The 23,743-nt window shown below is 53.4% G+C and overlaps 1 protein-coding gene and 1 long non-coding RNA gene across 8 annotated transcripts in view; one reads left to right on the forward strand and one right to left on the reverse strand.

Annotated features, from left to right (window-relative positions):
* The window catches only part of Atp2b2 (ATPase plasma membrane Ca2+ transporting 2), a 333,232-nt gene that overhangs the window by 156,071 nt on the left and 153,418 nt on the right, over positions 1-23,743 (reverse strand). The window contains exon 1 of one of the 5 annotated variants that reach the window (XM_074044416.1): positions 982-1,147. The exons of 3 other annotated variants lie outside the window; for them this stretch is intronic. The gene's annotated coding sequence lies outside the window, so the exon portion shown is untranslated. Of the gene's footprint in view, positions 1-28; positions 181-981; positions 1,148-23,743 lie in introns of those variants that run through there. One more of the 5 variants, XM_074044414.1, reaches the window with a different exon arrangement.
* On the forward strand, positions 7,045-11,891 carry LOC141411542 (uncharacterized). Of its 3 annotated transcripts, XR_012436380.1 has the most exons (4): positions 7,045-7,323; positions 7,606-7,660; positions 10,445-10,646; positions 11,803-11,891. It is a non-coding gene; the product is annotated as an uncharacterized lncRNA (long non-coding RNA). The 3 variants fall into 3 exon arrangements; XR_012436378.1 differs by lacking the exon at positions 11,803-11,891 and having other exon boundaries at positions 10,445-11,030; XR_012436379.1 differs by lacking the exon at positions 11,803-11,891 and having other exon boundaries at positions 10,460-11,030.

Raw genomic sequence — 23,743 nt, forward strand, 5'->3', positions numbered from 1 at the left:
GCTCATGCTGGGGGATGCCGGTACTTACTTGGCTACGAAAATCACCAGCAATCCGCACGGGTTCCAGGCGGGCAGCCCCGTAATCGCGGTGCGGCAGCTGGCGCCGCGCGGAGCCCAGCCCGCGCGCCCGGGTCCCTCTGCGGACTGTACCATCCTGCCCGCGGCCGGGGGGGCGGAGGCCGGCCTAGGAGCGCATCTCCCAAACCAACGCAGGCTCCGCTCGCCTCGCGGAGGCCGGGCCGCCGCCGCCCGGGCGCGGGCGCGGGCGCGGGCGCGGGCGGGGGCGCGGGCGCGGGCACCGAACCACCGCGCGTTGTTTGCGGTTTTAATTCCTCCCCGTGGGATCGGGAGGGACAGAGCTGGCAGAGTCCCAGGAATATGCCCGCTCCCCAAAAGCGGGAGGGAATGTCAAGGGCATGGAGAGTGTAGGGTCGGGCTGATCCTCGGGGAGGCGAGGGGGTCCCTGAGTGGCGCCGGAACTGGGGGAGTGAGAGCCGAGCCGGGGTTTTGCTCAAATGCCCCCCACTCCAACTCATCTCCTAATTTCTGGAGGACTTCATTAGGTTGGGTGGGGGCTCTGCCCCCACCTTTTGTGACCATAACGCTCCTGAACTTGGGGGCAGAGGTGGCATGGGGAGAGGTAGACTCAACACATCTAAGTACACCTATGGCGGTAGGACCATGAAGGAGCACCAGCAGCCAGCCCCTTGCTGCCACCTAAACAACCTCTGCAACCGCCACCTGCCCGGCTGCTCCCATCTGCTCCAGGGTGGGGGCGGGGGACAGGAAGCCCCCCCTCAAGGGGCGACTTCTCTGCTGCCAGGTGCCCAGGGCAGAGGGCTGTACTTGTGTCTGCACATCCACGTGGTCTACAGGGCTATCTGTGATGAGTTGAGAGCTGACCATGTCCAAGGGACCCAGGAAGCCACCCCCCTTCAGTGAGAAGTCTGCAGGAGTGGAACCCCCGAGTCAGAAGCTCACCTCTTCCTGTCTCATCTGTATTTCCTTTAATTCTGGATAGGTGGGACCACAGCCATAGTAGCAAGGTTAGGAGGTCAAGGAGCAAGGGGGCTTTTCTGTGTTCTTATCCACTGGCGGAAGCCCCCTTTTCCAAGAGGGGCGTCCTGCTTAGAGGAGGGCACAGGAAGTAGGAAGACCTTCTGGGTCAGTGTTTCAGGGCATCTGTGAGCCTGAGGGGTGCAGGGGCTGGCAGGGACAGGGCAGGGCTGCCCCAGCAGCCAGTTCTAGACAAAGCTACCTCCTTCCGCCCCCCACCCTCCCCTTCACCTTTGAGCTGCCTGCCCGCCCAAGCGTCCTGTGCTGCCGCTCCATCCCTGGTCTGGCACGGAATATCAATTTGTCTCGTTAAGCTGGAAGTCTGCACTGCACCAAAATCAGACCGGCCGTGCAGAGGGGTGGCAGAGGGAGAGTGGAGCAGTGGCAGTGTCTCCTCCTGGAGAAAGGGCCTTCAGCCCTGGTCCCCTCAGTCTCTTTCTCCATCAGAGGGGCCATTTGCCTCTGCCAGGCAGAATGGTCTGGGGGCGGGGGAAGGGGGGGTGAGAGGAGGTGGGGAGCTGAGAAGCTAGGGATGCCAAGGCCTGGTGGTCATTCAAGGCTGGGCTCCATGAGGCAGGGATGTAACTCATAGGCCTCCTGAGCAGGTCTCTTGCTGGGGTTCCTACAGAGCAGCCCAGGACCCCATTGGAGAAGCTCAGGTCCCACTTCAGGGTTGGGGACTCCCAAAGCAACCTCATTGCTGCCTTGTCTTGGATGCATGGTAGGCGACACCACCTTTGCCTGAGGGGACTCTGGTGGCCAGTGATACTAAGTCAGCAATGTCCCTAAGTGGCCCCACCCCAGGTGGCCTAGAGGCCACCCTGCCCTCACATTGGGCCACACCAAGGTGCTCTGCTACAGCTGGGGGATGCAGGCAGAGACAGGCAGCAAGTGAAGAGTTCTCTTCAACTCATGTCTGTGCCAAGAGTTCACCATGGTTGCCTCACCATGTTTGGGGCAGACCCACTTTCCCTGACACAAAACAAAGAACCCAGCAGGGGTAAGGAGCTGCCCATCTCAACCCTGTGGCCAGCACACTTTGTGGTTTGTAAAGGCAGCTGCAGAGCTGTAAGCACCTGGCCCCTTGTACTACCGCTGGGGGCTACTGTGAGGACCCAGGTGAGGAGGCTGTGGGCAGTGCAGAGAGGTGTGGTGACCAGGATAGGCTCGCCCAGCTTGAAGGGGTAGTAATCCTGCAACTGAGCTCTGTGCTTCCCAAGCCCAGGGCTCCTCACATGTGAAGGCCAGCTGGCTGTGGGCTGGCCAGGGCCTCAGTGTGCATCCACTTGAAGTTCTCAGTCCTGCCTACTCAGTGGTGGGCTGAGCCCTCACCAACAGACCTAACAGACCCACCCTCAGGCAGTTGTGGATCTTGTATCCCAGAGTCTAAGAAGCATGGCCGCTGGTCAGGACCCTATTGCCTTGGCATTCCAAGCTCTTGTATCCTTCAGTTTCTGAGTCCACACACCAGTGACTGGATGCTGTCTAACTCCTGAAGCACCCCAAGTGTTGAGCACACAATTTGAAAGCTTCTTCCTTGTGCATATACCAGATTTCAAGGCCCATGAAATCTTACTCGTCCTTCAAAGCCCAACGCCAATGTCCTTTGCTGGACAATCCTTCTTGTTTCTATGAATTGAGTTAGTTCATGCTTCTGTCCCAGCTCTGACCCCCACCACATCATGACAGTCTATGTATCTGTCTCTTTCATTGGGCGGTGACCACATCAGATGGGGCTCCAAGGTCCCAGATGCTTGTTCTGAGCATCTGGTAGGTGCCATTTGAGTCATCAAGCAGCAAAACCAGAAAGACCCTTGAGTCAATTATCCCATTTTACAGTTGAGCCAAGTGAGCCTTCAAGGACAAGTGTAAATAGTTTGCCTAAGGTCATTATTGAGGGTGGAACACAGACACAGGCAGTTATCCTGCTCCTGCCCCGGGCCCCGGGCCTCTCCTCTCCTCTCCTCAGGCCTTCTGTCCCTGAAGCAGACACCTCTGAGTCACTATCCTGTCCTTCCAGGATGTGTTGAGGGCTAGGGTACTGGACGGGCAGTGGTATTGGGAAACCAGACAAACAATGACACTAGTGTTGCAACTCTGGGAAGGCTAGAAACGACAGGTCAGGGTCACTGGCAGGGGACAGGGGACAGAGGCAGGAGGCCAGCCAGGAGGATCACAGGTGGCTTCTGCCTCCAACCTGACTGGGCTTGCAGTGGACACGGACTGAAGGTCAGGGTTCAGAAAGGGAGGACAAGTGGGGAGGGCAGGGGTTGGGGAGGAGCAGTGGCGACTGGCGTGCGGCCAGTGTTTAGTTGGCCACACTGAGTTTTCTCCCCTCAGAGGGGCCCTGGGGCTAGGGCTCAGAGTCTCTGCTCAGGCTAGTCTGCCAGAGGAGCACTGCATGGGAGAAACGGATGAGGAAGGCTCTCCCTGGTGTGAGGGGAAGGAGGGAATGCAGTCAGAGCCAGTGGGTCCTTCCTGGACACGTGGGCTCTCCATTGCCCCTTGTCTTGGGAAGCATGGATGAGTGGTGCCTGCACTTGCTTTTTCACCTGGCTTAGTCCTGAGGCAGCTCTGGGTGGGGAAGACTACTGCCACCAAGATCTGCTAGGTGTCCCCTCCGGGAAGAAGGTATTTCCCAAGGTGCCTTCCATCCCTGTCTCTCTGCCCTCCACAGGCCACCCTCAGATCTGTGGGCCTCTAACCAACCACTTCACAGAAGAGGAAAGGAGACATGGGGATCTCGAGGCCTGGCTTAGAAATTACCAAGCCAGTGAGGCACAGAGCTGAGATACAGCCCACACCTGTCCCACTCAAGCCCTAGGCCCTTCCCTTTGTTTCTGCCTAAAGTCACCAAGTCTGAGGACATATCCCAGGATATTCCAGGCTAGTGATCTTGAGGGACCACAGGACATGGATGCAGGAGACCACACAGCCCAGCTCATTCCAAATCTCCCCTCTTGCCTTGGTGGGTCCCACACCCACTCCCACTTCCACTAAGGTACAGAACTCCCACAGACAACCAGATCCATGGCTGTGGCTTTCTGTCCATCCAAACCTGGGTTCAAGTCCTAGTTCCCTCGTTTCCCTGCTGTGTGTTTGGCTCAACCTCCCCGAGACCCGCTTTTCTCAACTGCAGAATGGGGGCGACACTATCTGCTTGGTGGGGTTGTAGGCTAAAGGAGACTAGCAGGAGGTGGCAATTAAAAGGAATATGGGTGGTCCCTTGGGAAAACGTTTGGGGCTGGGGCTCTTCCAGTCCATCCTGGTATGTGTCTGGATACCTGGCACCTAATATGTGGTCCACATAGAACCCGGGGAAGTTGCTGTTCTGCATTCCCATCTCACAGATGAGGAAACTGAGGTACAGCAGGATAAAGCAAGGTGCCAAAGTCACAGAGACCTGAAATTGGAACAGCCCGAGGCTCCACCCCAGCAGAGGGATGTGGGGGATGAGCCTGGGTTCCCCAGGCTCTATGCATCTCCCTGGCCACAAGGGTCAGAGCATCAGCCCTGCTTCCCATCTGGGCGGGGCAGGTATGTGACGTTGACCTGCCTCCCTTCTGCATGGCTGCGAGGAGCCCGTCAGGGAAGCAGGCTCCTTCCATCCCGGGAGAATACCGAGGCTGGAGGGCTCCTGGAGAACTGTCTGGGGGAGGCTGCCTTTTCTAGGCCCAGGAAACATGGTCTTCTCCTTGGAGACAGTCATACCACCACTCTATCCAGCCATTTTCTGCCTTCTAACTTTGGTCTTCCACCTCCTTTCCTGCCCCCACCCCACTGGTCCACACCCTGCAGCCCTATTTCAGACCCTGCATGTCCTCACACCCAGTTTCCCTGCTCCCCAAACACGCTCTCACATTTCCCTGCTCTGTGTCTTTGCCTGTACCACCCACTCTGCCAGAGACGTCTCCCCAATCCTCTGTCTGGAGAACTTCTACTCAGCCTTCAAGAGTGTGTTCTGGCAGCCCCTCTTCCATGAAGCCTTCCTTGGTTTCTCCTCCATTGTCCCCCCCTCTTAATAAACATTTGCATTAATTGGCCTTTCTATGTGTACATGACCATCGGGCTAAAGTGCTCCTGGGGACAGGAAACTGGGTCTCATTTCCCTGTTTCATCCCTTACAATGGGCACACAGACTCAATAAATACTGATTGAACTCCTGAGTGCAGCTTTGTTGAATGAAAAAGCAATCCAGAGTAAGTTGGAACTGTATCTGAATCTTTCTGTGGCTCTGGAAATGTTCTTTGGACTCATTGGGGAGCTCATCAATGAGCAGGGCCCCTCTCCAGGCCCAGTCTAGAAAGGGAAAGGGAGACCTCTCAAATTCCCAGAAATGCCTTTACTGGGACCAGAGCTGGATTCAAAGTGATCTGAGCACTCAGGAACAGCTCATGTCCCTAGAGTCCCCCTTCTTAGCTACCTACAGCTTGACATTTCACCATTAGGGCATTCGTTTGTTTGGATGGTCCACGGACAAGCACTTCTTCAGCTCTCACTGGATAAGAGGCACTGCTTCTCTAGTTGACATTCAAGTGTGTGTGTGTTGCTCTTGATGCAAGGAAGGCTGGCTCCTTAAATGAAGAAGAGCAAGAGGAAGGAGGAGATGGAGGGGTAGGGACAAGGAATCCTAGAATGTTAGGAGAAGAAGAAGACTGTCACCTGCTGAGCACCTACCGTGCACCAGGCTTTCAACACAACACTGTCCCAGGAGAGTGTGGTGTTATCAATCCTCAGGCTAGAGGTGAGGAAACAACCCCAGAGAGGGTGAGTGCCCTGCTTTGTGGCACACAGGACTGAGGAGAGCATTCCTGAAGCCTATGATCACTGCTCATCCTCCCACTCAGGAGGCTGTGGGAAAAGCAGGGGGTGAGGGTTCCTGGAGAGGGCAGAAGCAGAGGGATGACAAATGAGAAGAAGACTGGGAGCCTGACTGGATGACAATCAGGAGGATGGACAGTGCTGGGGGCCATAATCAAGATGGTATCTGTGTTTCCAGCTGAATGGCTTGGAGGCTGAAGCAGCAACTCTCACGAGCACACGAGCACATTCCTTGCGCAAATGCATGTTTGCACTCACACTTACCATGTGCACACTCCAGCAGCTCTGCTGTGTGGAGTGTCATCCCCATTTTCCTAACCAGGAGGCTAAGGTTGGAGAGTGGAAGTGACCCGCCCAGGACTCCATAGCTGGAGCAGAACCAGAACTCAGAGCCTGCCCGGGAGGTCTGCAGGCATGCAGCAGGGCTTGGACTTGTTCCTGACCAGGTGGCTGGTGCTCCAATCCACTGCAGCTCTTCCCTGACATTCATGTGCCCCTTGGAGACTCAAGGGGGCTCACCCGCTCCTCGGTCCCCTGCCTGCACTCCACCCAAAGGCACCCAGAGAGCCTGGGTCGGGGCAGAGAGCACGGAAGGTAGAGCCGACAGAGGTAGCCCACAGCCCTACTCCTCCCATGGGCTGTGTGGATTTGGACAAGCTGTGGCCTCTCTGGCCTCAGGCTCTCCACCTGTCCAGTGGGTGGGATGCTATTAACTTCCTCCCTCTGCATCGGCTCCTGAATTCAAGTATCCACCGAGCACCTGCTTCCTGGCTGCTGTGCCAGGTGTGAAGAACGGGGTTGGGGAGGCAGAAAAGCCTCTCAAGTGAGTTCAGAGGCAGATATGCCACGAAATGATCCCGAATCAGTGCGTGTGTTCAGTGCTAAAGAAGCAGAGGCCATGGCTTGCTCTGCAGGAGGACCTGGGGGGGGTCTCTGGCAAGAGCAGAAGTCATAGAGGGCTCCCTGAAGGCGTGAAGGCTGAGCAGGAGGTCACCAGGTGTTTCTGGCGATGGGACTGGAAAGTATTTCATAATTCTGGAGGAATGGAAAGGAGGCCCGAAGGACTGAAAGGGAGCATAAAAGCCAGGGTCAGAAGAAGGCCTCATGAGCACTTTACAGGTCTCTGGCCTTATCCTGGGGAGAGGGCACCTGGCAAGAGTTTTACGGATTCAGCAGGATGATGAAGGAGGGTCCTGCCAGGAGCAGAATTCTGCACGTTGTCAGCCACCCACAGTAACCTGCCACCTGGTCCGTAACTTCTCAGTCAAGAATGGCCTGGAGCAGACTCTGAGCTCGGGAGCCACAGCCAAAGAGGAGAATGCCCAGCTGACACTCCCAGTCCTGAGTGTGCGGGAGCAGAGGGAGCCTCCTGGCAGAAGGAGACAGAAGCAGAAGAGATGGAACAGCCCCACCTCCAGGGTGGCAGGAAGTGAACTGGGAGATGGGGTCAGTAATCTTGTTCAATGCCCATCCAGGGCTGAGACTGGTCCTCATGGGAGCCTGCAGGTATAACGCACTTCCTCTGGCCCCAGGGAAGCTGGCAGGGTGCAGGTGGACAGAAGAGATGACACGACTAGAGTTATCAATAGTACCGAGAAGTGGCACCGCCTGAGATACTATTACTCAGAATGTCTGAGAATTTGTTCTCAGAATGTCTCACGTGTTGACTCCTTCAACTCCTCCCTAAGACCCTGTAAGGTGGTTTTGATTGTCACTCCTGTTTCACAGATGATGAGATGGAGGCCCTGAGAAGTAGAGTAACTTGCCCAAGGCTGCCCAGCTGGTAAGTGCAGCAGGGATTTGAACTCAGGCAGTGGCTTCTGAGTCCCTCCTCTGCTCTTCACTTCCTGCTATTGGTCGGGCTGCTGCCAAGGGGTCCCCAAGTGGTTGGGGAGTGGGGAGGAGGTAGGAGAGAGGGCCAAAGCTGAGCCTCATGGATTGGCCTCCTTAGGTGCTGTGTGGTGCAGATGGGGCCTTGCTGGATCTTAAAATCATCCTTGGGGTGCTGTACCTTCTCCCCAGAGGCTGTGGTTCCAAGAAGTGTCTGGTGATTCCTTTGGAATCTGTGTTGGACTGGGTCATACAACACACTGTCACACCCTCCATCCAGCCCCACCCTCCTATTTTACAGCTAGGGAGACTGAGGCAGACAGGGGCAGACTCCTGCCTGGGATATTTAGAAGCAAAGCCAGGGCTGGGGTTGTAAGGGCTTGCTCCAGGATAGCCTTTCAGTCCCAAAGGGAAGCCCTGTCACCTTGTGGCCCACTTTCTCAGAACCCATCTTTATCAGCTGTGGCTCCAAAGAGCCTATACTCTCCCAGGAGACCTGCCACAGGCCTGGGTGGTCCACATGGCAGGTCTTGTGTGGATGGGACTCCACGGAAGGCTAGGCCCACAGCAGGCAGCCCAGGAGGCAGGAAGAGCCAGCCACAGGCCAGCGATCAGCAGAGGTGGGACAAACTATGGGGCACTGGGGACATTTTGATCTTTCCCCTCCCCCCAGCCCTCCTCACCTGTCAGCCCTGCCAGCTGGTTTGCAAAGACCTAATATGAGCACAGGGTAGGGTCTTGCAAACTGTCAGCAGCTTCTGCAATAGAAGGTGCCGCATCTTTCTGGGGATGCAGATAGCAAGAGTAGGGGCTTGGGGATCAAAGACATGTGGGACTGAACCCCAGCTCTACCATTTACTGTTGGGTGACTCTGAGCTGGCACTTGGTCATTCTGAACCTCACATCTGACACCTGTGAAATGGGAATAATAATACCTGCAATTTGGGAGGTCTGGGAAGCATGAATGAGGAATGTGTGTGTACAGGGTACATAGAAGGTGCTCTGCAAAGTCTAGCTTGCTCCTTCTCTATTCTGCAAAGGCAGCAACACTTTTAAGTCATCGTGGATCTAGTCTTTGATTTCAAACAAAATAAGAGGGAGTCTGAAGTCAGTGTTGATTTGTTCTTCAACATTAATTGAGCACTCACTACATGCCTAGTGGTGTGGGGACTGCATCCTGGAAACAGGGCTTAGTAGGAGAACACTCAGTTGCAAAGAAGGAAAAGGAAGGGGAGGCTTTGGGGAACATGGGGGTGCTAAGTAAGGGGTGTCTGTGCCTCTGAGGAAAGAAGAGGCTGTTCTGCTCCCTCCCATGGGAGTGCCTCCAGTCCCACAGATCCTCCCACAGGTTGTAATCATCTCCCCTAGGACTAGCTGCTGACACCACAGAGGATCCCACCAATTAGCCCCCACCTGTAAACCTAATCCCAGCTCAGGCCATGGCTGGGGTTTGGGTGCTGAACTCATGATGACCTGGGCTCAAATCTTGGCTCCACCACTTGTGGGCTGAGTGACCCTGGGCAAGTCACTTTACCTTTCTGAGCCTCCCTTTTTTTTTTCTTATCAGTAATATGCAATATTAGACAATAATATCTACCTGAGTCTTTTCCTTTTTTTTCTTATCAGTAATATGCAATATTAGACAATAATATCTACCTGAGTCTTTTCTGAGGACGAACTGAGATACTTCCTGGAAATTATTTTTCATTGCGTTTCATGTGCAATAAATGGTCTTTAAAAAATTACCCAGCAGTCCCTCTGTCCCATTAAAACAAGCAGGACACAAGTTCCATCTTCTGCAGCATGGTGTGGCATGCTGCAGCAGTCTTGCCCAGCAGCTTGTGCCAGCTCATGATAGACGACTGTGCCTGTCAGTGGTCTTGTGTTGGCAGGTGGGAGCATTCACACCACAGAAATGGGCAAAGCAGGACCCCTGGCTCCCTGAGAGCCAGCTGTTACCCACACAGCAGCACAGCAGGACACCCTGGGCAGGACCTCAACATGACTGGCTTCATTACCTCCGGAAGTTCAGGACATTTCCTGATTTGGTTCCCTCCACCTGTGCCCTCCTGGCTACCCTGGCCCTGTTGACTTCCATATCTCCCAGGGGCTTGCAAAGATGGCCACTCTGCCCCGAGGGATTTCAGTGTCAGGAGAACAGGTGAGCCTGATGAGGCACTGCCCTAAGAACCGCTGACCAGCAGTCTTCTCTCCCTCTCCCCCTCTTCTCTCCTGCGGGTGAACTCCAAGGCCCCGCTCAACATCTCTTCTCCCCTCCAGAGCCCCAGAGAGCACCTTCTCATTCAAACTCTCCCCCAAAGTCCTACAACTCCCAACCCCGCTGCTTTGATCTCTGTGTCTCAGCCCTCCTTCCTTTCTCCAGAAAGGCCCTTGCCCTCCAGCTATCCTACTCCTGCCCTTCTCCCTGTGTGGCACCACACAAGCTATTCCACTTCTGAGACTGACCAGTGACAACAGCGATACCCATGGGCCTTCGCCATGTGCCAGGCTGACCTCCTTCCTAGAGTCCTTATTTGCAAAACGGTGGTGATGGAGGGACCCTCCCTCCCTGTGGAACTGTGTGACGACCCCTGCACGAGCTCTGGAGCTCAACTAGCTGGTCGGAAAGCACTGTGCGGATGCTGTGCTGCTACTTTGAAGGGCAAGGCTTGTTTAGATCTACAGTTTTTAAATGTGTTTAAAAAAAAAAAAACGCTTACAGGCACGTTATTTATAGTCAGCTCCCATACAGGTTTTTATCGTTCCTGGCCTGCTCTGCTAAAAATAACAAATGACAAAGGTCACGTCTGCTCCACCTACCTGAGGAATCTACTGAGAATGAGGCTTTTGATTCTCTGCACAGTGAAGCGAGCCACAGCCCTGGGATTCCTCACCACAGCCTTGGCCACGAGAAGCAGCTCAGGGAAGCTGGGGAGAATGTGGGTATCAGGAGGCCTGGCCTCCATCACCTTGGACCCCAGCCCGGGTAGGGAAGTGGTGGGGAGCAACTGTAGATCCAAGGGCAGGTGTCCTGGGTCCTGGTCCCAGGGTGCAGTGGGGGAGGAGGGCTCAGTTTCCCCATATTCAAAATGAGAAGGCCAGAATAAATAGTCGCTGAGAGTTTTCTGTGGAACCTAAATGCATCCATGCTCAATTCTTATGCCCCTCCCCTGGCCTGTGCCCTTGTGGACTCATGGAATGACTATTCCTGGTCCCTAATAATGGCGTAGTATTGTGACGATGCTCATTCTCACAGCCACTGTTTTTGGGGTGCTGGTGATGGACAGGCGTAGGCTCAGAAAGCTGTCGGGCAGAGCAAGCTCCCTGGGGAAGGAGGTGTGTGCCCCTGTGTGACAGATGGGGGCGGGGGGAGGTTGAGCCCAGAGAGGCAAGATTTCACGTGCAGTCTGGTGACAGGCCGTGATGGCTCCAGAATGCAGACCTGATGTTCCCTCCTGGCCTGCTCTAAGCTCTAGGCACTCAGCTGGGTACAGTGGGCAAGAGACAGAGGGATTCAGAACTTGCTTTGCCCAAGGTAGTGGGAGCAACAGTCACAGACAGAGTGACTCTCACAGCTGGGGGTGCAGCTCAGGTGGCAGAGTGCAAGGCCCTGGGTTCCAGCCTGGCGCACACACAAAAAACAAAACAAAAACACCCCCCCATCCCACTCCATGCAATATGGAGAGTGACAGTGGATTGACAAGGCCTGGGGCGGCCTGTTGGGATCAGCAAGGAGTTCCCGTTTCAGCAGACCCTTGTCTGTTGGAGGGTGGCACAAAAGGTGTCCCAAGCAGGAAGATAGGCAGGAGGGTGTGCAGGACTGGGGTAGGACTCACAGAAGGCATCCAGGCAGGGCATGCCACAGCAAGGTGGGCCAGAACTCCTCACACTCTGGTAACAATGCTTGCCAGTCCGTGAATACTGGCACTATGGTAGTTTGTTCCACATGTTGAATCCTTGGAGCCCCAGGTGGTGCTATTGGGAGGTGGTGGAAACTTTAGGAGGTGGAGCCTCGTGGGAGGTCCTCAGGCCACTGGGCGAATGTCCTTGAAGGCCATAATGGATCCCTTGCCTCTTCTTTGCTGACCATTTCAGCTTTGTCATGTGATTGCACTATGATGTGCTGCTGCCCACTACAGGACCAAAGAAATGGGGCCAACTGATCATGGACTGAAACCTCCAAAATTGGGAGCCAAAATAAACCTTTTCTCTTTACAAGCTGATCATCTCAGGTATTTTGTTACAGCAACAGAAAGAGACTAATGTAAGCATTTATACTTAACTTTCTTGGTTCTCTGTAACCCCTGGTTCCCACACTTCAGATTCAACCATACCTGGATAGACACAAACACTGTCTGTGCTGAACATGTACCTACTTTGTTCTCTTGTCACTCTCCCTAAACAATAGCATGTGACAACTACATCCAGGACACTTACACTGAATCATCTGGAGATGATTTAAAGCACCAGGAGGATGGATGTGCATAGGTTCTACGCAAATGCTATGCCATTTTCTATAGGGACTTGAGCACTCGTGGATTTTGGTGTCCCTGGAGGTCCTGGAACCCACCCCTCTCAGATACTGTAGGATGGCTATAATCTTAAACATTCCTAGTCGCAGTCTCATTGACTCACTTTGCCATTTGTCTTTTTCTCTTACACATTAAGATGAGAGCACAGCTGTTAAAACGGGACAGGTGTGCTTGTTCACCCACCAGAATGGTGGCTTGTGTCTGTTCTTTGGCATCTGCAGCCATGGCGTGGGCTTTCCATGGCTGATCTGATCTGGACTTCTCGGAGGCTGTCCTGGGGGTCAGTGGCCCATGACAAAGGGGGCAGGGTACACACCTACCCCCAAGGTGATGCCTGGGCCCAGCCCTCCTCTCACCTCCACTCCCGGCTTCCAACAAACCCAGGGAAAGCAGCTCCTGATACACCTTCCCCAGCCAAGTGCCGCTGTGGCCGTCCTGACCTCAATGACTAACACACATTCCTGGCCTAGTTAGAAAGCCCCTTGCCTCCCATATTTATAGCTACCTCCCGAAGCCACTTGCGCCTCAGAGGGAGGCCCAACCCTGCTTAGGCACCGCCCCTTTCTCTCTCTCTCTCCCCTTCCCTCCCCCCATTCGCCCCTGGTTTTGAGACAGGATCTCATTTAGCCCAGGCTGGCCTGGAACTTGAGATCCTCCTGCCTCAGCTTCCCGAGTGCCAGGATTACAGGTGTGCAACACCATGCCTGGGTAGGATCCTTTCTTTGTCTTCTCCTCACTCTGAGCCCTGCAGGTTCTCTCAGACTGTCTTCTTTGGGGACAGGAGTGGAGCAGGAATTTTGCTGTGTGACTACTGGCAAGTGACCTCTGTCCCCAGGATCAACTGGGAGGAAGATTAAACAAGATCCTCATCCTAACATTGTAATGACTGACAGTCGTGAAGTGCCAGATATGCATGAGGCCCAGCTCTAAGCACCTGGCACATGTAAACTCATCCAACTCCTGCAACAATCCCAGGAGGCGGGGTATTGTCATCAAAACCATTTTGTAGAGGAGGAAACCAAAGCACAGAAAGGTTAAGCAACTCGCCCAAGGTCACACAGCTCTCTGGGATTCAAACCAGACTCCAGATGCATCCAGGGCCCTGTGCTGAACTGGGCATGCACAGTGGGTCCTCAGCCATACAGTAGATCTGCCCCCATTTGTTCCTGGCCTTTAGGGTTTCCTCTCCTTAATTAGTGAGGCACACTGCTCACAGTCTGGGATAAAGTAGCTGGGGTAGGATCAAATGATGAAGGCCATATATGGGTCACAGGCACAGCCAGTGCAACATCTGGTCTCCCCAAGGAAGTTATCAGGGATGCAGTTAATGAGGGAACGGAATGGGTCAGGGATGAGAACCACAGCTGGGACTGGGTCAGGGCACTCCCTCTTACAGAGGAGGACACTGAGGCCCAGGAAAGGGCAGGCACCTGTTGACTTGTGATAGGCAGGGGTTGGTGGGGCCAAGCTGGGCGCTGGTGGCTTACACCTGTAATCCTGGCTACAGAGGCTGAGATGGGGAGGATCGTGGTTTGAAGCCACTCAGGGTAAAAAGCTGGCGAGATGTCATCTAACAGAAGAAGCTGGTCTCATGGCTCACACCTGTCATCCCAGCAATGGCGGGAAGCTTAATTAAAATAATAGAACTGTGGTCCAGGCCAGCCCAGACAAAAAGTGGGACGGAGACCCTCTCTCCAAAATAACCAGAGCAAAAAGGACTGGAAGCATGGTTCAACTGTAGAGCACCTGCTTGGCAAGTACAAAGCACTGAGTTCAAATCCCACCAACCCCCAAGGCGGGGGGGGGGTGGGATAGAGTTGTTGTGGCCGCAGGAGTGGAGACTTCCGTCCCTGTGCCCACCCCCACTGCTGATGTCTTGCTCCTTGAATCTCAAAGATGGAAAACATTCAGCACATCATTTCATAGAAAGGCTTGTGGGCTGAAGCTCCCTTGTCCCACGAATGTTCCAAAGGACTCCACGAGAGACAGGAGACTTAACACTGCTTGGGTATTGCTGTGTGTGCAGCTCTGCCCCAGGCATGTGGTAGTCACTTGTTCATTCAGCACACTGTGCCAGCAGTCGGCTGAGTGCTCTGTAAGTCAAGGCCTCTGCTCCAGACGCTTTTAGCAAGTGCTGAGGCTGAACACAGGCGGTTTGCTCACATCATGCCAGTAGAATGTGGGGATATCCTAAACCAAGCAAGGTGGCACATGCCTGTAATCTACTCAGGAAACAGAGGCAGGAGGATCTCAAGTTTGAGGCCAGCTTGGGAAAAAGTAGCAAGAGAACCTATCTCAGCAAAAAGGAAAGGACTGAGTGCTTGCTCAACATGTGCAGGACCCGGGGTTCCAACTCTGCCACCACAAAAAAAAAAGTGTGAGCACCCTACTTGACCCCCCTCGCCCGCTTCCTCTCCTCCCACACTTTCCCCAGCTGCAGAGAGCTACCTACAGCCCCATCGTAGACCCCCAACCTGATCTCTCGTGGCCACCCTGACACACGCAAAGGTGCAGTTGGGACAATGTCCAGTCTTTCTGCTCTTTCTAAATTCAACCCTAAGAGAGAAATCCTGTCTTTAAATTCAAATGAAGCTCCAAGCCTGATCTCAGGGTCCTAGAATGAGGAGAGGTGTTGGGCTGCCTGTCCTTAGCCAGAAAATTGATGACCGACCCTGATTTAATTAGCTTTTTCTTACAATGATTTAGGGAAGCCTGTAATTAGCTCAGGTACCCAGAGGGAGAGGCCCGGGCATCAGAGCTGGTGCTAGAGCAGGCAGGAAAGGAGGGGCCTGGGCTGGATTTGAGATCAAGGCTAGCCAGGTGATGGAGGATGGGAGAACACAGATGCTGGTGGGAAGCGAGTGGAGTAAAACCTTAAATAAATGCAGAGGAAGGGGCAGGGCCAGAGGGAAGAGGGTAGCTTAGTGGTTGTGCCTTTGCAGATTGTATTGGACCAAATGACACAGCACATGTGGCTTCCACAGGCCACACATCATGGCGGGTCCAGAGGGTGGCAATTAGCCTGTGTCACCACAGATAAACTCTTGGAGGCCCTTGCAGATGGCTGAGGACATCCCCAGGATACCAGGCCTTCAAGCAGGCATTCCCAGCTTCTAGCAGGGCAAACTTTATTCCCAGTGCTCAGGAAGACATTCCCAGAACTGGGTCTGAGTGCACGTGGGGCAGGAGGACACTGGGCAAGGCCTCACTTGAGACCTCAGCTAGCTTCAAGCTTCCTGGACACACATCCCCGTGGGTAGCCGTGGGCTTTGGATGTAGCTTGTCCCCACCTGGAGCTGATGAGAGCGCTGATTCCTCACTGCAATGGTGTTGGGAGGTGGACCTCAAATGGGAAGGGCTTGGGTCATGGGGTGGGGCTCTCAGGAAGTGATTAATGCCTTTCTCCTGTGAGGGAGCTTTTGCTCTGGCAGACTGGATTAGTTACTGAGAGAGAGGTTACAAAGCAAGGCCAACCCTTGTGCTTGGTCTCTTCCACATGTGCCGGCTTGCACTTCTTTACACTGTGAGTCGACGCGCACGAAGCCCTTGCTTGATGTGGTTGCCCAAACTTGGACTTCCAGCCTCCACAACTGTGACCCCAAATCAAACTCTTTTCTTTATATATTACCCAACCACAAGCATTCTGTTATAGGAGCAGAACATGGACTAAGACAGGTAGATTGTCTTCTGCAGCCCACAGACCCTGCAAGATCCACCTTAGTGGGCTTCCTGCCAAGCTCTGCACCCATCCCACACAAATCCCACCTTCCAGGAATGTAGGAATGTAGCCTTGACCTGGAGGCTTCAGCTGAGATGGTGTAGGGTTTATAAGGCCCATGGTCCAGAGCCAGAACCCCCCCAGCCATGGCCTTCCAGACACTAGTAAAGTCAGTGGGTGATGCTAGCTATCAGGGGCAGGTGTTTTTGCCCCCGAGCACTGTTGCTTCTTGCTGCAGAGTGATCTGTTTGTTGATGCTCATGTTTGAGGGTTTTGTGGATGTTGTCAACCCCCCCACATCACCATATAGAAGCAGTGAGAATGTGGACCTTGGGTAAAGAGACCATGGGAACAGAGTGAAACATTCTTCAGAGATGTCTACAGCTGGGTTCTTTCACTCGTCACCTAAGAGGTAAAGACTGACTATGAATTACACAGGAAATTGGCCTGCATGAGAAGAGAAGCCTCCCACATGGCTTTGCTGGGAGGCAAGATCAGCCCATTCACAGAAGAGGAAACTAAGGGTTAGAGAGGGGCAGTAACCTGTCCAGGACTGTTCAGCCAGAAAGCCGAGTTTGGGTTTGAACCCAAGTCTGTCAGGTGCCAGAGCCCGTTTCTTCCACACTTCACAAAGGAGGATTAAGCAGGGTGGGCAGAAGGGAAAGTGAAGGATTAATTTGGTTTGTTGAATGTTTGCTGTGTAGCTACTGAGAGCCAGATGGCTCAGGTGGAAGCTTCGCCACCCACCCTCCAATTACACATGAAGCAAAGCACGTGCTCTGCACAGCCCCTTGACCAGGCTTTCCTTCCTGGTTCAGCAGCTCACCTGCCTCCCCAGGGCCCCTGGCCTGGTTTCTCCTGTGCCCCTGACCCCCTGCAGGCTCTGCAGTCACAGAGCCACAGGACCTGGTCCTGTACTGACAGATGCTTGTGGACCTGGCTTTGCTTCTTCTCAGAATGATGATGGTCCTTGTGGGGAAGCTCAGAGAGATTAGGTAGCTGGCTTAAGGTCACACTGTGAGCAAGTGGAAGACCTGGGACTCATCCCATATCTCTGTGACTCCTCAGCCTAACACGTGCTCCAGGGTCCTGTCACCCTTGACCATCACGTCCACAAATGTCTCTTCTACCTCGGTTCCTCCTACTGCAAGGTACTTGCTTTGTGTAGGCCCCTGCTGCAGCCATCCTTGTACTTGTTAGCTGTGAGGAAAGATGCACTTTGGAAACCATCCAAGAAAAGAACACTGGAAGTCACTTCTCTGTGGATCTTGCTGCCAAAATGCGTTGAACCCTAAATGGGAACAGCCTGCAAGCCTCATGCTGATGCTGTCCACCGGCTGGGCTCACAGCTGATGGTGCAATTTCCAAGTCATTTCCTCACAGGTCCTCCTGCAGCTGCAGTGGGGGTCTGAACCTCCTTTTCCAGATGAGGAGGTAGGAGGCTCAGACAGGTGTCAGGGCTAACTCAAGGTCACATTCACACCTGGGGTTACCTTGGATGCATCACATCCATTCCAGAGCCTTTGCTCCATCTGCAAAAATGATGATGCTGGCCTTCCAGGGTTGCTGTGAGTGAAGGGAGAGGTAGAAAGGTCTAGAACAGGACCTGGCACCCAAGAGGTGTTCCACAGCTGGAAGAGGTATTTGACTTTTCACAGGGAAGGTCATAAGGACCTGGCATAGTGGTGCATGCCTGTAATCCCAGCCACAAAGGAGGCATAGTAGGAGAATCATGGTCCAGGCCAGCCTGGGGAAAACTCAAAGGGAAGGTCACAAACACGTGCATGGTAAGGGTGAAGAAAGGCCAGGAGGGGGAGATTCTCAAACAATAACTCATGCAAATGGGCAGACTGGCAGCTGCTAACAATGACAGCAAGGCTGAGTTTTATTGTCTAGTCCTCTTCCTGTGTTGTCTCTTGTCACCCTCATTCCCAGCTGCAAGAGGCGCATAGGATCCTGAGCCCCATTTTATAGGTGGGAAAATTGAGGTGCAGACATGTCCAAGAGTGAGAACTAAAGAGCAGTTTCAGTAGAAAAACCAAGTCAAGGGCAGCACACAACCACCTACAAACTACCAACTACCCTCTCCTCCAACAGTGCCCTTTGCAAACCCCTGGGCATACCTTTCTTCTCCCTCAACCTTCCCCAGTGATTTCCTCTGTCACCATGTCCGTCTCACTCCTCCCTGGCAGGCCACCTTGGCCACCCTGGCTCATGGCAAGTGATGAGGCTCCTGGACGCCAAGCCAGGGCTGTGATCTTTGGGAGGAATTTTGAACAGGCGATTCACACCTGGCGGTACCTTCGGATGCCTGGTGCAAACGGTACTGGGGGAAGCCCTTTGGTATTCAGATGGACTACTGGAGGAACCCCAGGCCAAGGGGAGAATTCCATCTCCATCTCCTCTTCCCCACACTGGTTAAGAGTTGGCTTGATTGTGGGAGTCCCTGTGTGGTCTACGGCAGGGCGGAGAGGAGCTGAGAGACTTCCTGCTGGCTCCGCTAAGTTATCAAATACAACGGGGCCCAAGCATTTCTCTCTGGGCCTCAGTTTCCTCTTCTCTAAAGTGCAGGAAAAAATGAAAGCAAGTGAATTGGCAGGGCTAGACTGGAGTAGAAGCTGCAAATGAGCTGCTTGTGAGAGCAGCCAGCTTAAAATAAATTTGTTTGTTTTGCTCAGTGCTTAAAATAAAATTGAATTAAATGCCAGTGTTTATAGATTGGAGGACTGTGTCTCAGAATCCAGATTTCTGGCTTCTCTTAAAATGTAAATGCTGCCCATCCTGGAGGTGGCTGGAGGTAGGGGAGGGCAGAGACATGGGCATCTGGTCACCAGGGCAACCGCCCCCCAATCCCACTTCACGAGGACTTGCTTCTCCCCTGGACCTCTACCTGTCCTGATCTTGGGAGCCCTTCAAGACAGGGGTGTGCCTCTGGCCTAAAACCTTTCCCATGTATTTAGTAAATATTTGTTACTTGCCTGGGGTTGTTCTAAACACACCAGGCACTATATGAACCGGGCACCTGCCAGACAACCATGCAATTCTAGGAGAGGAGTGACTGTTAGCACACCCATTTTGTAGATGGGGACACTGATACACAGAGAGGCTAATTTTCTTGCCCAAGGTCATGTGATTAGTAAGTGGTGGCACTGGGATTTGAATGCTGACAGCCTGGGGAACTCTGTGTTCTCCCCACAATAAGATGCTGCTCTCAGCCCCATTTTCTGCATGAGGCCATTCTAGCAGTTTGTCCAAGTTTTCTAACTAAGTAATCCCCCTCCCCATCTCTCTTCCATCCCTCATATGTCCATCAAATCCTTCCATCTTCTCAACCTCTGTGGGAGGCTCAGGTTACACTATCATCCCCATTTAAGGTGAGGAAATTGAGGTACAGAAAGAAAGGTTAAGTAACTTATCTGAGGTCACATGGTGGAACCAGGGTTTGGACTTGCCCACATGGCTGTAGCCTGTGCTCTTGGCACCTTCTAGCTGCCCTCTGTCCCTTCCCCACCCCCACCTTGCCATTCATTTCTTCCCTCCTTCATTTTGTCACTTACCCCTCCATGCAACACTCAACTGAGACCCTGTGCCTCCACGCTGGACATGGGAGTTTCAGACACTGGCAAATGCTCCCAGACTTGGCTCCTGGAACAGGAACTACCAAGAACACTCCCTCTGGGTCTGAGGCCAGTAGAACTGGTTTCCAATCCAAGCCCTGGAGAGTCCAGGAGGCTGTGGCAGAAGGGGAGCCTGGCAGCTCCCTGTTTGGGGGAGACCCTCGCAGGGCAGGGAGACCCAGCGTCCCCAGCCCACACCCCCAGTGTCACTCTCTCCCGCTGCAACACAGAGTAGCCTTCCCATCTTGGCTCTGCCATGGCCCTATTGGGGGTCCTGAGCAAGCCTCCCCCTTTCCAGGCCTCAGTTTCCCTCTCTGGAAAGTGAGGGCATTAAATCATGGAGGATGCAAACTGGCGGCTCCAAGGCCAGATCTAGCCCTTGGATGTATTTGCTTTAGCATTTGCAGAGCTATTTTTTTTTAAAAATAAACTTCTTGTTTTAGAGCGATCTTAGATTTACCAGAACACTGTGGAGATTGTACAGCGTTCCTGTCTACCCACCCAGTGTTCCCACAGTGAACATCTTACAGCAAGTGGGGTGCATGTCTCAATCATTGATCGAATATGCTTCATGTGAATATCCTTCATGTCACCTCATGCCCTTTTACTCTTCCAGGATGTCCACCAGGATGGTGTGTTATGTTTAGTCCTTATGTCCCCTTAGACTCCTCCAGGCTGTGATGGTTTTGTGGATTAAAAAAAATTAAATTTGAATACCTCAGGAGTGCTTTGGGCTACCAGAAATGTTTTGATCTGCATGGTGTTTATACAGGGAAACCCGTGTGAAATCAGCAAGGGATAGTTTGAGATTCATGCTCTTTTCCACTGTAGCATAGGTATAGCATGCCTCAGTAAAAATCCAAGCAATCAGCTCTCCAATTTGCCACACTCTCTGTTATGCACCACCGACTCTATCATTATTCTGTATCATTTGCTTGGTGTTGTGTGGTCACCACATGGCAGATACATAAGTATCTCCTAGTTTACTCATCCGTAAAATGGGTACAATAATACTTTCTACCTGATGAGGTTGAGGCAGAGGTGAACCAAGATATGTATATAAAGTTCTTAGCCTAGTGCATAGTGAGTGCTCAATAATTGGAAACAATTAGGATTATTGCTCGTGTCACGCTTGCATAATTGGAACAGGTGCATAAGTCCAATTTCTCCTTACAGCAAACCCTAGCACTTCTTCTCCCTTCCATGCCTCTTGTGTCCCTGTCCCTCTCTGCCAGGGAAGGCCAGGGTGGCAGAGCAGAGATAAGCCTGCTGAGATGGCCCTACCTGCCAGCAGAGTCAAGAGATTTTGAGGATGAGTGCTTCCAAGTTCAGGGAGGCTTTGGTAGAAGTTGGGGTCCATCCCATCCTTCCTTTCTCAAGGAGCCTCTTGGGATTCGAGGGGCCCTGTGGTACTCAGACATCTCCCCCAGCAGCTGCGCCCTCCCCTCAGACTGAGGGTCCCTGGACACAATGGAAGGCTGGATGGCTCTTAGAGGACAGGGAGCCTCTGGCCCAGCCTCCTCTGGAGATGACAGCTTCCTCTGTGTGTTGCCCTCAGTCCTGAGCCCAGAACTGAGGAGTGACAAATTCCCAGAGGCTCAGGATGACTTCTTACAAGAGTAACATCATTGTAACTGAGTAACATCACTAATAAGTGGGCAGAGGGCAACAGCCCAGCGAGGGCCAGCGAGCTGGTGAGGGGAGTGGAAAGAACAGGGCCGGAGGTCTGGATGCATTCTCCCTTGCCCTCTGCATGCCCCTGCCCCTCTGTGAGTCTCTGTCTTAATAAAAATGAGAGCAAACAGTAACAATAGTGATGAGGATGATGGTGCTGATGGCGATAGCTCCCAATTGAAGTGCAAGGTATGAAACCAGCTCTTTATGCACACAGCATAAATTAAATTCATCCTTACAAGCACCTTCAAGAGACAGGTCCTGTTACTACCTCCATTGCACATGTGAAAAATGGGGTCTGAGGGTGGGAACTTGTCCAAGACTTCCCAGTTAAAAAGTTTGCGGACATAAGAGTCAAACTCCAGCCTGTCTGATGCAGAGTCTGAGCCCGTAGCCTAGGCCAGTCCTCTGTGGTTGTGCCTGTGAAATGGGCAGGTGGCTTCGAGGGTCTCTGAAGAACCTTCCCTTCTGGTGGAAATCTTGCTGCCTCTGCAGGTTGGTCCCACATTCAGGGGGAGCAGGCAGTGTTCAAAGCAGACACCTGCCGGCCACTTACCTGTGCTAAGGGGCTACGTCTGTTAGCTCATCTGACTTTCACAACAGCCTTACAGCATGTGTACTGTTACAGCCACCCCCAACTGACAGGGCAAGAAACCAAGGCGCAGAGAGAACAAGGCAAATGTCCAAAGGGACACCCGGGCAGCAGGATGTGAACCTGGGCTGTTGGGCTCCACTGCCCACACTCTCATACACCTTAACAGCCCTCTGGAGGGGCAGCTCTTATGCCAGGGACTGTGCCCCAGGTTCCTCATCAGTATCCACAGGTCTCACCTGTTCTCCCCCTCTGCCCTCCCCTGGGCCCAGGGCTCAAAGCCTGGCAAGCGAGCCTCTCCGCTAACACACTGTTTCCACTTCAGCCATGCACCTTTGCTGGAAACCCAGACTCCCCAGGGATCAGCAGCCCATGACTCTATTCTTTCATACCTGGGCTGGAGATGGTGGAGGGGCCTGCAGTGTCCCCTCTGGGTTCCAGGTCACAGACGTGAACCCCCAACTCTGCCCTCTTGTCGTCAGCAGCAACAGCCACTGCAGAAGTCTGCAGTCAGCAGCTTCACCTTGCGAGGCGGCTGCACCATGTGAGGCAGCCCCTGTGCCTGGTCCCTGTGTCAGGCCACAGCTGCCAGCAGGGCTGCCTCCCTTTCTGGACTGGGGACCAGTCGGTGGTGGGGGGGGTGGAGGGGCTGGGCTGGACAGGGGCGGAGGAGTATGACTGGGCCCCAGGGGCCAGGGACTTGCCTCCACTGTGCCCTGACAAAACAGTGGTCTGTGCCAAAAGTGCCACGGGTGGCGGACACTGCTTGTATCCTCAGCTTCCTCCTGGGCCCTGGATCACCTGAGCATGAGGCCCCGATCCTATCAGCAACAGGCTGGCTTTGGGCCTGCTTACCTGGAAGTTCTTTTGTTCTGAGGACTCCCCGTACACCTGGTGGTGGAGAGTGGCCGAGGGCATGCGAGGAAGGCTGGCCAGGAGGCCCAACCCAACGAGCCTTCCAATGAAATGGGCCACACAGCTGTGAACGGCTGGCAGAGGGCAGGCTATAAGAGATAAGGGAACCTAGGCCGAACAGCAGGGACCAGCCTCCTCCAGGAAGTCTCTCTGGACTGAGAGGAAGCAAGGTAACAGTTTCCCACCCACCCTGCCTCTTGGCCCGTGACACCCCTTTCTTGTTCCCTTGCAATGTGCCGATGACTCTCTCCATTTATCAAGAACAGGAAGAAAACATTCATTGTTTCCATGGAGTAGCATGTCCTTTCTTCACCATCCCTGGGGAAGGAGCATTTTCCACACGAGTGCTTTCCCCAGCTGCTAGAACCTTCCCCTTTGCACTGATCTCGTCTTAAACATTTCGGGTGGAAGGAACAATTTTTTTCTGACAAATTTTCCCCTCTTGTGTCAATTGGTATTTTGCTAATCACAACAACCCCAATTTGACAAAGGGAGAACATCTACGCAGCAAACACGATTTAGTCAGCCTACATCGTCCTCCACTTTGCAGCGTGTGTGTGTGTGTGTGTGTGTGTGTTTGTGCGCGCTGGGATTTGAACTCAGGACCTTGCACTTTTTAGGCGGCACTCTACCACTTGAGTCATGCCTCTAGCTGTAGCCTTTTGCTTTTTAAAATCTGGTTGAAGTAGAGATTGTGTGAACACTTTCTTGCTGAATGACACCTCCTGAGAGGTGTTTACTGGGGGGGCCACCATGCTCCAGAGAGCTGGGTGCCTAATTTTCACCGTCTCATCACTCAGAGCTCATTTGGAATGTTTTCGCTTAGGGGCTGCATTTCCTTCTCTGCTCTTGAATTCAACTCTGCAACATGCTGTAACTGCACGGAGTGATTGAGTCTAGTAGCAAACTCCCTGCCCTGCAAGCTCATTCTTGAATCCATCTGCGGCCTCTCTGCACTTCCTTCCCTCAGCAAGTACCGAGCACCTGC

Source organism: Castor canadensis, chromosome 10 (assembly GCF_047511655.1).
Source record: "Castor canadensis chromosome 10, mCasCan1.hap1v2, whole genome shotgun sequence".
NCBI classification, from domain to species: domain Eukaryota; kingdom Metazoa; phylum Chordata; class Mammalia; order Rodentia; family Castoridae; genus Castor; species Castor canadensis.